This window comes from Lissotriton vulgaris, chromosome 6 (assembly GCF_964263255.1).
Source record: "Lissotriton vulgaris chromosome 6, aLisVul1.2, whole genome shotgun sequence".
Classification (NCBI taxonomy): Eukaryota; Metazoa; Chordata; class Amphibia; order Caudata; family Salamandridae; genus Lissotriton; species Lissotriton vulgaris.
In genome coordinates, this window is record NC_141694.1 from 42,643,988 (window position 1) to 42,657,523 (window position 13,536).

Below are 13,536 nucleotides of genomic sequence, written 5' to 3' on the forward strand. Positions count from 1 at the left end.
CATCAGGACCTTCGTGCTCATATAATTGCTCGGATCCTCCAAAATAGGAGGACACCGGTATACGACCTGTAAAAGTGTCGTTCAGAAATGGTTCCACGCAAGGGACTTCCTGGGAACTGAGGAGAGATAAGCAGACACAAATGATGTCAAAGTTAATATGGCTCAGATACATCATATTCGTGCCTATGTTCAGAGTGTCAGAACATGCGTGCCCAGTGGGTAAACCTGTCTCAGAAGTGACAGCGTCAGGTGCTATTGTGAGAGAGAAAGGGTAAAGTTTCAATGAATCTAGTGCGCGTAAGCGACTCGCACTGCTTTATGCTGCCATGCTGACTCGCTATTGCATGCATTCCAGTAAATGCGCCGTTATCTCGGCTATGCAGCATGCATGGTGGATTGGGTCATCACGCTGCAAGACCAGTGTAAGTCATACACCTCAGGGAAGTCAAGCGGCGTGTGACACCAGGTATTTAAAATTGTAGACTGAAGTTTTAAGCCACAAATAATGAAGCGCCACACAGATAAAACCAAAAAACGTGATTTGACACTCTGTTTCAATAGTAAATTCAGCGCTGGTGGAGTGATCGTATATACCAGCGAGGGTGGGGTGACCGAGTATACCAGCGAGGTAGACAAGAAAACAGTGCCCTATTCAACAGGTGTGCGTGAGCGGGGTAATTCTACAACTCAACGGTGCACTTACCCTTAATAATTCCTCATGAAAGCCTCACGAGCTGTCCAGGTGGGGCCAGCAGCGAGTGAGGAGGTCCTGCGGGGAGAGTAAAGAATCCCGCGGGATCGTTAGGGGAAAATAAAGCTATCCGGTAACCCGCGGTCGGGGGTAGGCAAACTGCGTGTATTGGCAGATTGCAAGCGTTTTTTTAGCTCAACACCTTACCTCAAAGGTCGCTGAAGGCAGGCATCTCTGCACCTACCCCTCCCACAGGAACTCAGATGACTGGACAACCGGCACGGTGGTTAGGCAATGTCCGGATTAGATAAGGGAGAGTGGCTGACAAGAGGAGTGGCTGTCCCCCACTCCAGTTTCATTCATTATGGAATTGGCACATATCGCGCTTACCGAAAATTTTTTCAAATACGAGTCCAACTTGTATCACCAGATTCGCGGGACATCGATGGGCTCGACCTTCGCGCCGAGCCTGGCCTGCATCTACATGGCATCGTTTGAGGAAAGATGCATCTACCCCCCCGAACACAATCCTTTCCGTGAGAATCTCACGTGCTGGCGTCGATACATTGACGACATCTTGGTGTTTTGGAAGGGGGACCGGATGACTTGTGAGGCGTTCTGTACATGGATAAACCAACAAGACCCGTTCCTTAAGTTCACGGGCACCATTTCCAATGAATCCATACCTTATTTGGACCTCACCATAATCCTGGAACCAACCACTATCAGCACCACTCTCTATAAAAAGGAGACTGACAGGAATAGTCTGTTGCCTTACACCAGCCATCACACGAGATCCCTGAGGGATAATTTACCCTTCGGTCAATTTCTCCGCCTCCGGAGAAATTGCAGGTCAATCAATGACTTTAAACAACAAGCACGCTCCCTACAAACCAAACTCCTGGACCGGGGGTATCCCACGCGCCTTTTGAAAAACTCCACCAAAAGAGCCCTCAACAATAACAGAGAGGCCTTGCTTGAGGTGCATCCCAAGGAGCCAGACGACAAGATTACCTGTGTTACCTCATTTACCAGAAACTCCTCATTTATCAAAAAAACGGTCAATACACACTGGGGCATCCTCAACTCCGCAGGGATGGAGTTACCGCGCCCACGTTTTGCTTTTAAGAGGACGGCAAATCTTAAGGACACTCTTATTCATACCCGTCCCAAGAAAGCTTGCACCCAAGCTGTCAATACGCTTTGGGACCTTCCTCCAGTAACTGGACACTATCGCTGTGGTTCCTGCGTCGTATGCCCACAGACCATCCAGGGCAAGACCATTGTACTTAATAACAATTTCACGTGGACATTGAACAAACATACGAACTGCAACAGTTCCAGGTGCATTTATGTGTTGATCTGCCCTTGTGAATTGTTATACATCGGGATGACCATGCGTCCTGTTAAGCAACGGATAATGGAGCATAACAGCAACATTCGATGTCACAAGACACACACTAAGCTCTATGACCATTGCAAGGATAATAATCATTCTCCAGAAAACATCCGATGGACCGTTATTGAGTCTTTACCATATCTCAACCAACAAGCTCTCTTCAGATATGAACAGAGATGGATACATCGATTACAGTGCGATGAATTGGGATTAAACGATGGGGTGCCCTGGACGACACTCGCCAGATAGTCACGAGTCTGGACTTGTTGTCCACTTCCAAATGCCTGTGTATGCCCCACCAGACATCTCAGCCCATTCCAAGATGGCGCCCGCATTACTATGCCCGGATCGCGCTGTCTCTAAACTAACCCCTTTTTTGTTTTTTGCTTTTGACTTCCGCGTGCCGTCACCTAGCAACCTGAGGGACACACCCCTCGGTGCGCGCGCAACTCTCCCTTATCTAATCCGGACATTGCCTAACCACCGTGCCGGTTGTCCAGTCATCTGAGTTCCTGTGGGAGGGGTAGGTGCAGAGATGCCTGCCTTCAGTGACCTTTGAGGTAAGGTGTTGAGCTAAAAAACCGCTCGCAATCTGCCAATACACGCAGTTTGCCTACCCCCGACCGCGGGTTACCGGATAGCTTTATTTTCCCCTAACGATCCCGCGGGATTCTTTACTCTCCCCGCAGGACCTCCTCACTCGCTGCTGGCCCCACCTGGACAGCTCGTGAGGCTTTCATGAGGAATTATTAAGGGTAAGTGCACCGTTGAGTTGTAGAATTACCCCGCTCACGCACACCTGTTGAATAGGGCACTGTTTTCTTGTCTACCTCGCTGGTATACTCGGTCACCCCACCCTCGCTGGTATATACGATCACTCCACCAGCGCTGAATTTACTATTGAAACAGAGTGTCAAATCACGTTTTTTGGTTTTATCTGTGTGGCGCTTCATTATTTGTGGCTTAAAACTTCAGTCTACAATTTTAAATACCTGGTGTCACACGCCGCTTGACTTCCCTGAGGTGTATGACTTACACTGGTCTTGCAGCGTGATGACCCAATCCACCATGCATGCTGCATAGCCGAGATAACGGCGTATTTACTGGAATGCATGCAATAGCGAGTCAGCATGGCAGCATAAAGCAGTGCGAGTCGCTTACGCGCACTAGATTCATTGAAACTTTACCCTTTCTCTCTCACAATAGCACCTGACGCTGTCACTTCTGAGACAGGTTTACCCACTGGGCACGCATGTTCTGACACTCTGAACATAGGCACGAATATGATGTATCTGAGCCATATTAACTTTGACATCATTTGTGTCTGCTTATCTCTCCTCAGTTCCCAGGAAGTCCCTTGCGTGGAACCATTTCTGAACGACACTTTTACAGGTCGTATACCGGTGTCCTCCTATTTTGGAGGATCCGAGCAATTATATGAGCACGAAGGTCCTGATGAATCGCCCTTAGGGCGTGAAACATGTCGACCGTTTTTTCACAATAAGGGTTGAATAAGGGTTGGTCTCATTGTTCACCACTCCTTAATACCCCTGTAACTTTTAACCAAAGCAGTGAGCCTGACTATTAAAATAATCACCAACAGGACTCTACCGACTTTTTTTAACCACACCACCATGCTCACGATTGCACTTTCTTAGGCCCCTCACACACACACACCCGTTGGCCCAGAATAGAAGATCTCCGCCAAAGTGCAGCTCCCCTTGCTGCCCGACGGGCATTGCACCGCCAGCCTGCCGAAGGAGCAGGATACCGATGATGACGCTGGACGGTCATCGGCTGGGACAACAGCTGTGGTCCTGCCGATGGCCTGTGTGAGGTATCCTTACATTCTGGAAAAAGGGTCTACACCATGCACTCAAGACCCCCCCTCCACCCTTTGTCTAACTAAGTGAGAGAGAAGATATGCTGGGCTAAATTTTTAGCTCTCATTGGGGAACTCTGTACAATACTTGCTGCTTGTTGCTTCTTAGGACGAGTACATTGGACCCCACTAAAAATTGTCCACCCCTATTCCCCCTGTTTGATACCATGTGTAAAGCATTGGCATCACACAATAAATACACTGAGCATCACAAAGAGACTTCACACATGGTGTTGGTAAATAACGTTTGTATTCAACACACACATTAACTAAAACACCATGAATATCATGAATTTCTGGGCATAGCTTACATCTGGAAATAGATTCATCAAATACTTTATTCGGTATTTTACAACCATAACAGATCACAACAAATATACATATAACGAAACTGAAAAATAGGAAGCACCATGAGGCCTTATAAAACATACCACAGTTCAAAGCAGGAAATGGCCTTTGAAAGGAGAAAAAGTCCATCATTTATAGAAGTTAAAAAGAGAGACATATTTAAAAAGGGACAATAGTCTTAAAATCCATTCATATTATCATCTATAAAAAAGACCCCTATTAAAAGTTAGTTCGCTATAACCAAAACTGATAAAAAAAAAGGGTTTAAAAAGACAGACAAAATTGGAAAATATCACTAGCAGTACTAGGCCCAACCGTGTTAAAATGACATCAGTGATACACACGATTGGGAAAGATCCTACTTAAACCCCAACACCGTTATGCGGGGCAAGTTGTTGTCAGAACTAGTCCCACCCTGGCATTATTATAATTCAATAACACACAGATATAGGGTACACCCCAGATCACAACAATACCAGAAATCTGTTTACACACATAACTAAAATACTTCTAAGCAGCACCGTGCACCAAGCCCGGACAGGTAAAAACCAATGTCAAATGTGGTAAGCTTTTGGCAAAGAATCAACATGTAAAGCAACACCGACATGCGGGGTAAATATTAACAGGCAATCAGTCCCACACACTCATTCATCACTGATATGCGGTGCCACTGATATCAGGCAGGTCTGAATGGAGCGCACTCGCACACACACTCGCACAGCACCGATATCCATCAAGTCAGGTGATAATGCACATGTAGACCCCTTGACCCAATCCCTCCTCCACCGTTCAACTAACCTGACTACCCTACACCCTTGGGGTGGAGATAAAGAACACCTTCATCCTGATACTTGGCTGATCGCGGCCGGAGTCACACTTAGTCAGGGTATCAGGGAAGAAGGTGGGGGTAGGTAGCAGAGCTAATTAGGCGACAGTCGTCTAATGAAGGGTTGGCCTCTACTTAGGAAGTTCACTCACAATATGTGTAACACAAGTGGGCTGAGAATGATAGTCGTTCAATCCTAGGATTCCCCACCATGCCTTCCGGCACCAGTCCAGTTCTGCAAAGCACAGGAGGCGTCACACAGCCTTTTGATGAGCTTCCCATCACTCAAGGAAGCGTTTCTTTGCCCATTCAATTACACTCACCAACCAGGCCCAGCCCAGGAAATACTACCTGGCAACATGTAGTTGTTGGGCCAGTTGAGGAGAAGGCAGTTGGTCCGGTGCACTGAGAGCAAAAAAGGAACAATCGATGAATGGGGGATGAAGCATTGGATCCTCTCGTAAGAAAGAGGCACACCGTCAGACACACATCCATCAAAGTAGCACCCAGGCAATCTGAGCACCAGGGAACACAAACCGACTCTTCCAGACCTCCCCGGAAATGAGGCACAACGTCTGGCGCTCATTGTTATGAATCGCACCAAACAGTTCCGGTCACAGACAATGAAGAGTCGCAAACTCGGTACCTCCCTGAAAATGAGGCACATCACCTGCGTTGATATAGTTTGCACCAGTCAATTCTAGTCACACACAAAGGCGCAAGTTCAGCGCTGCAGCACGAGGTAGAATGAGGCACTACTACTGGTACGCCCTCACCTCCGAGGGTCGCAACCTGTGAATCGGACACCAAACGGAATGAGCATGCAGTCAGCGTGTCGCTGTGGGGAGATACAACATGATTGAAGAAGCAGGACGTGTGGGGTCCCGCAACTGGTGAATCCGCTCACCACCAACAAGCAGCACCCATGATGCAGGGGCCACAATCCTCCAAACAAGGTAGTCCGGTCTCCAGACGCAAAACGTAGTTCCACGCTCAAGCCACACCATTATACGGGATCCAGAAGACGATTTGGGCATCGCTCTCAAGGTGTCAAAAATAGATGGTGTGGGTCCTTCGCAGGAGGTATTTCATGTCCATGAGACCTTCACAAGAGAACAGGGGGCAAGCCAACAAGCCCTTTAGGGTGCCACACAGCAGCAGGTTATCAGCCCAGGCCAGCCATTGTCCAGGAAGGGTGCACGGCACCTTCCAATGGCAGTAATATTCCTTGTGCACATCAGATTCCTTCGGCAGTGTGCACCACTCAGTCCCAGGATCTCTGTGGAGAAGTGTGGCTCAGGGGTTAGAGGCCGCAGACCCGGTAGCTGAGATCGGTCCTGGACCAGGGTTCAATTCCCCGCCTCGGCGGGACTTGGGCTAAAAATTCCACGGACTCGAAAATTCTCGCTCCGGTGCCTTCTCGACTCACGGGTTCACACTCTGTGACTCTGGGCAATAGCTTGCTTAATCTCCACAACGGCCCCTTGCGGCGGGATGCCTGACTTTACCTTGTGGATACCCGCTGGGGCTATCACACAGGGGAATATCAGGACGCGTTCCCTAAGCAAGCGCCGGGACACCCACTGCGGGTAGCTGTGCGCTATATAAGCTCAACTACATTTACATTTACATTCCGGTTCCACGTCCCCACAAGTGAATCTCTACCCTGCTGAAGTATTGCACCCGTAGTTATACTGTAGTGTGGCTTTAAAGTTGGAGGCAGTTCAAAGGGTTTCTCTTTGAACCACAGATGCCTCTCCTAAATTTCAGTATATATAAAATATATTTTTTAAATGACTATTACCTATTACCTGCCGCTCAAACCATTCTTATTATTGGGGGCCTGAATTAGTCTAAATTGTCACACCCGCAGGAGTGTGATGTTGGTTGTTGTGTTGTTACTATCATTGGCAGCATGATAGGGCCAATGTGTGGTGCAAGCAGCAGTGGCCATTTGAGAAGAACCCTGGCGCTTATTTTTTTACAAATTAAGAAATAGCAAAATTGGTTGACAGCCTTATTCATGAAGCAAAATTGCACCCGCAATAGCTGCGAAAATGCTATCGCGGGAGCAATTCCCATAATCGGAATTCACCATTAAATATGCGAATTCGCAAACACAGATTTGCGAAATGGCAAAAATAATCGCAGAATGCCGGCAGGATACCAATTGCGATTCGGAAATAGCGAGAAAGCACGGATTCTGCGAAAATAATTGCGAAATCGCACATTACTCGCAATCGGTATTCATGAAAAATCGCTAATAGCGAAAAAGCCAAAAATCGCATTTTGCGACGCGCAATTTAAGGACAACCCAAAGCAGGTGGTAACCATCAAACCCATAGGATTTTTTTTTTTAAAAAACCGTTGGCCAATCAGTAACTGGTGCAGGCCTGACCAAACACACTTAAGGGGAAGCAGCATCAGCAGAAGGAGTCTCACAATGCCAGGAATGTACATGGTGGTCAGGCGGCGAAGGCTACAGCGAGCAGCCAGGAGGAGACGCTGAATCCAGGAGAGGATATTCCGCCAGCGGGTCAACCTGCTGGACCAGACCAGAGAGCAAATATAAGCAAAGTACCGGCTGAATGGGGCTATGATCATCAAGCTAATACAGGACCTTGACCCCCTGATGCAGCACCCAACAAGGCGGACCAATGCCGTCCCAACACATGTCCAGGTATTGTGTAGCCTGCACCTCCTGGCCTCTGGGAGCTTCCAGGGGATAGTTGTGGTAGCTGGGGGGATATCCCAGCCCACCATGTCCCGCTGCCTACGTAGTTTCCTTGATGCAATGCTGACCCAGCTACACCACCACATCAAATTTCCCACCAGCCAACAGGAATTGGATGAGACCGAGCTACAATTCTACAATGTTGCCCGCTTCCCACACGTGATAGGATGCATTGACTGTACCCACATCCACATTTGCCTACCTGCTGCAACGGAGAACATGTACCGCAAACGCAAGTCCTACCACTCCTTCAACATCCAGATGGTCTGCAATGCAAAGACATACATCACGGACATATTGGCACAGTACCCGGGGAGTACACATGACTCATTCATATTCCGGCACAGCGGCCTCCACACACGACTGGTCAGGGGAGACTTCGGGGAAGGACACCTACTTGGTAAGTACACTTTGCCCACAATGTCACATTGCGAATGACTAGCTGCGCTGCACAGGCACTCACCCTCTGCTCCTCTCATTCAGGTGACAGTGGGTACGCCCTGCGTGAATACCTCCTCACCCCATACCTCAACCCTGCTACACCACAGCAACGGCGTTATAACGTATCACACATACGCACAAGGAATTGCATAGAGAGAACTTTTGGCCTACTGAAGAGCAGATTCCGCATACTTCACAAGACAGGTGGGGCCATGTACTACAGTCCTGAAGTGTGCTGCCGCATTGTGGCTGTGTGTGCTATCCTACACAACATTGCTACCAAGCGCCGGATACCTGTCGACATCTCTGGCAGTGAATCGGAAGGTGACGACCGGCCACATGCACATGCGCGCCATGCACGTGGGGAGAACCCAGCTGAAGGCCACAGACGTCGCAACCACATCACACTGAACAGTTTCTAGTGCACCCTCTACCCTCACCCCACAAATCACAAATGCATGCAAAATGTAATAATGACACAACGCCAATGTGTGCTGCAAAATGAAATATTATTGTTTCATTCACAATATTGGTACCAGTTTAAATGTTGTCATTGCTAACAGTATTTCAGCATACTGCTGTGTGAAAGGACAGGGCAGGCTTATACTCAGCCTGTGCCTGTAATAGTCCTATGAAGTCATGTGCGCCTCCTGCGCGTACCACCCAAGCGCCTCTGCGGCTCATCCTCATCCAAGGCACGTGTACCTGCAGTGGGCCTGGTGCTGTGTCTGAGTGCCCCTACGTGTGAGGCAGAGTGGCTGCTCACACTCGATGTCCCCTCACTGGCATCATCACCCCCAACAGTGGCAGGTAGAGCAGGGTGTAGTGCTGTCACGGCAGTGGTCAGGTGCTCACGGACCCTGGCCACATCCTCACAGCACTTGATGAGCTGCTGCTGCTGCGCAAGGGACCGCTGTGATAACTGTGAGGTGGCATTGCCTATTACATAATTGGACCTGGTGTAGGCCGTCAGCCGGGTCAATAGCTGACGGTGGCGTTGGCGTGCTGCATTGCGCTGCGATGTAATTGCAGCAGTGTTGGCCTCCATGGCTGCAGTCATGCGGGCCATTCCCTCCCCCACACATGCCATGGCTGCCGTCATGCTGTCAATCCGGTCCCCCACTCCGGCCACATTGCGCCTAATGTTGTACAGCTGTAGCTGTATGACACCTTGCCGGCGTGCCTGCAGCTGATGTACACGGAGCATGCGTCGTTCCACGCTCATTCTCGCCAGCCGCTGTCCATTCCCCCTCCTGCTGATAGGTGCATTGGTCTGCAGGCGAGACCTGCCACGCCTGCTCTGCTGGCCTGACACAGTGGGTGGCTGCTGTGTTGCCGCTGTCGCCGGGCCCTGATGTTGAAGCACCAGCTGCTGGTGGTGTCACGGTAGGCATTGCTGGTGCGGCAGGGGCTGGAGGCACACTGGTAGTGGGCCTGGCTGCGGCAGTAGTTGCTGCGGCAGAGGCTGGGGGCACACTAGTTGTGGGCCTGGCTGCGGGAGTAGTTGCAGCGGCAGAGGCAGGGGGCACACTAGTAGTGGGCCTGGCTGCTGGAGTAGTTGCTGCGCCAGACGCAGGAGGCACACTGGTGGTGGACCTGGCTGCAGGAGTTGTTGCTGCGGCAGGGGCTAGTGGCTGTGTATGTGGCGGCACCTCCTCCTCATCCTGTGCCTCCTCAACTATTTGCAGCCTCTCGCTGTCGCTGCTGTCTGCGCCACCTGTGAGGGGTAATGGACGTTCATTAGTTGCATGTATCTGTCACACGTGCAGTTGCTACATGCATGCTGGGTGACATTCCCTGACTGGCTATGGCTTTGCGTACTTTGGAACCTGTCTGGCTGCATTGTGGTACTTCTACATTGTGGCCACACTACATGTCCCACAATGCTTCAGGGCATTACCTGATGTGCAACGATGGCATGACTATGGAACATTATGGGAGGCTATATGGTCATGGACATTCATAGGGGACAGGGTCGCAGTCGCATGCCACTTACCTTGGATGACTTGGGTGGGGCGGGATGAGTCCAGACGAGTCACTCCGATGCACACCTCAGTCTCCAGCGTGTCTTCTACTTGGTCCTCCAAGGGGGTGTTTGGAGGGACTGTAGGTCCTCCCCCTCCAGTGCCCAGGGACTCTCCAAACCTCTCAGCCACCTTCTCTTTGGCACGACCTCATAGGTCATACCAGTGTTTTTTGAATTCGTCCAGTGACCTATCGGCCACACCCACAGAGTTCACCGTGGACGCTATACCCTGCCAGATCCTGCGTTTTTCCTGCTCGGGCACCCTCCTAGAGTCCTTCCCAAACAGTTTGGAGTGGTTGGCCACCACCCCTTCTATTAAGTGCTCCAGCTCCTGCTCGGAGAATTTTAACTTTCTCTTCCGCCCTGTGGTGTTGCTGGGCCCAGGAACTGCATCCTCAGACATTGCTGCACTGTACTATCACAGTAGAAATCCAAGCAGAATTGCAGGAGCTGTCCCAGTTGCTGACTCGAGGTCTGCCTCACTGTGGTGAATGGGGGTGGGAACTGGCTGCTTCCTGGTTGTGATGTCATCACTGTGCTCGAAATGCGACTTCCCGTTTTCCCGATCTCGCGATTTTGCAATCTCGCTTTTTGCGATCTCGCAATTAGCGATATCGCTATTTGCGATATCGCAATTCCGACACGGATGTAGACGGAAATTGCGATTTTTCTGCGATTATCGATAATCGCAAACGGCTTTTGCGGCCGCGTGCGAATCGTTTTTTTTTTATCGCAAAACATCATGAATTCCGATCTGCGATTTCTCAATTGCGATTCGCAGTTTTTCGCTAAATTGAGAATCGCCGATTCCGATTTTCATGAATCAGGCTGATAGTCTTTCTTCCTACTACAGTACAAAATTAACCACAGATGACCTCTGTGGAGGTAATCTGCTGTACATCCTATGGCAGGCAAGGAGAGGTAAACTATGACTCCAGGCAATGGTCCAGGACCTTAATGACTACACTTGGGACAGTAGAGGCCATGACTCAGTCCCACGGAGACCAGCAGGGGGGACCAGATAAGGCCCAACTGGGTCTGGTCTGCTGGAAAGCAGGTCTAACTTTACTAGTAGTAAAGTTAGACTTTTGGTCTAAGTTAGACTTTTGGTCTGAACTTTGACCAAAAGTTTATCTTTACTAGTAGTAAAGTTAGACTTTACGTTTAAACTTAGACTTTTGGTCTAAACATAGACTTTTGGTCTAAGTTTACCTTTGTGAATTGGGCCCTAGGTGCATACGAGTGTTCCCGTGCTTGGAAGGGCAAGCACAAGCACTTTATCACTATTTAGCAGGAGTAAAGTATGCAGAGTCCAAATGCCAGAAAAAATGGGTTCAGCAAACATAGGGTTCGAGATGGTAAAAATCTGGAGGAATATAACGCAAAAGACGGTCATTTCCAACAATATCCTTGGCTGATTTGTGGACGACCCATCTACTGGAAGACAGTGGCTTGCTTCTGACAGCAGGGATGCAGACGTGGTGTCAACAATGACCACTGAGCAAGGAGTAGCCATCTAGAGTGGGGAGACAGGAACATCTTGTAGAAACAAAGGCCATTTTTCACAGCTCTTCTTTTGTAGTGGAGATTTCAACTGGAAATGTAAGGAACTGGAACAGTTGATTCTCAGAGCCATCCTAGATGTTCTCTCTGTGCTCACCGTGGTAGGCAAAACCAGTCTTAGCACTGGCAAAGGGGAGGTCTTTTCATCACCATAGGGCAGTGGCTAGAGGGAGGACCAAGCCTCCAGCAGTTAGCAAAAAGCTAGACCCATTTTGAAGAACTCTGGGAAGGTTTGCATGAACAGAGGGCCCAATTTGAAAAAGTAATCTGAGACAAAATCCTAACTTTATGACATTTGGTAGTCACAGAAGGCATTTAGGAGTAATAAAGTTAGGATTCCTAACTTTATTACTCCTAAATGCCTTCTGTGAATACTGAAAGTCGTAAAGTTAGAGGTTTTCTCAGTTTAGGAGTACTAAAGTTAGTATTCCTAACGTTAGTACTCCTAAATGTCTTCTGTGAATACCGAAAGTCATAAAGTTAGGATAGGTTTTCTCAGTTTAGGAGTAGTAGTTATTGCACAATTCGGTTGTGTTTCAGGACACTGCATCCCAAAACCCAGCTCTGTTCAGATGTTGGGATAACAGCTTGTACTTTATGATCTTTTGAAATCCTGAAGGGTCAGTTTCTACTGCATTTGGAGGTCTTTGCCAAGGTGCATTCTAATTGAGTTATGGGCGCAGTGGAGCCCCTGCAACGCAGGGGTTACCAGGTGCTGTGTACCACTTCAGGCCGCTGTAGGGGAGGTGATGTGTCTTTATCAAGCCTTACGGGATGACATTGTTACACCCTTATGTGAGCTTCCAGGAAAATGGGAAGACATAGCACTTTTTATTACAGAAGCAGTTTGGGCCAAGATACTTGTTTGCACCTACAAAGTATCTAAAATTCCAGATTTAAGCTGATTAACTTTTAATATCTGCACAGGGCGTATCTAACCTCAGGCAAAATAACTGACATTTTGCTGACGCGGCCTGCCCTCGACGCGGAGACCAAGGAGCGGGGATGCTCCATATGGTGTGGTCCTGCCCCCTACTGGAGGATTTCTGGAGGGAAGAAGTGACTTGTGTTAATGAAGTGACAAGAGATCGATTGGCTGTGCTCCCCTGACATGACTCCTGGGGGGATTCCCCAGATCTGTAAGATGCAAGACTAACACAGGGTTAATAGATCTGGACTCTGTGAGATTACCATGCACTGGAAATCCACCAGGGCCCCCAAGGATGAGAAATGGAGGGAGGAACTGATCAAGACGAGAGTGCAGTGTTGCTCAGAGAGGTGAGAAAGGATGGGGGTTCGATGGATGGGGCCTGAGCTTGGGATCATTTACTGGACTGCCTTAGGAAACCTGACGTAGAAACCCCTATTGGCTCTCCAGCACTACATTGTATATCTGATGAGGGAAGCCCATAGCAGCAATATTTGTTCATGCGCACCTCAGGGCTCAAATGTGCTCTCTAATTTGTGAATTAATAGGTAGAGATCCAACGGAATTAATAAGGGGATGAGGGGGAGGAGAGTTGCGGTTTAATCCCAGTAGGGTTATTTTCTCTAACATACAGCAATGCGTTCTTACCGAGTGTCTATGTAATGACTTGTTCTTACAATACTGTGTACTGATATTTG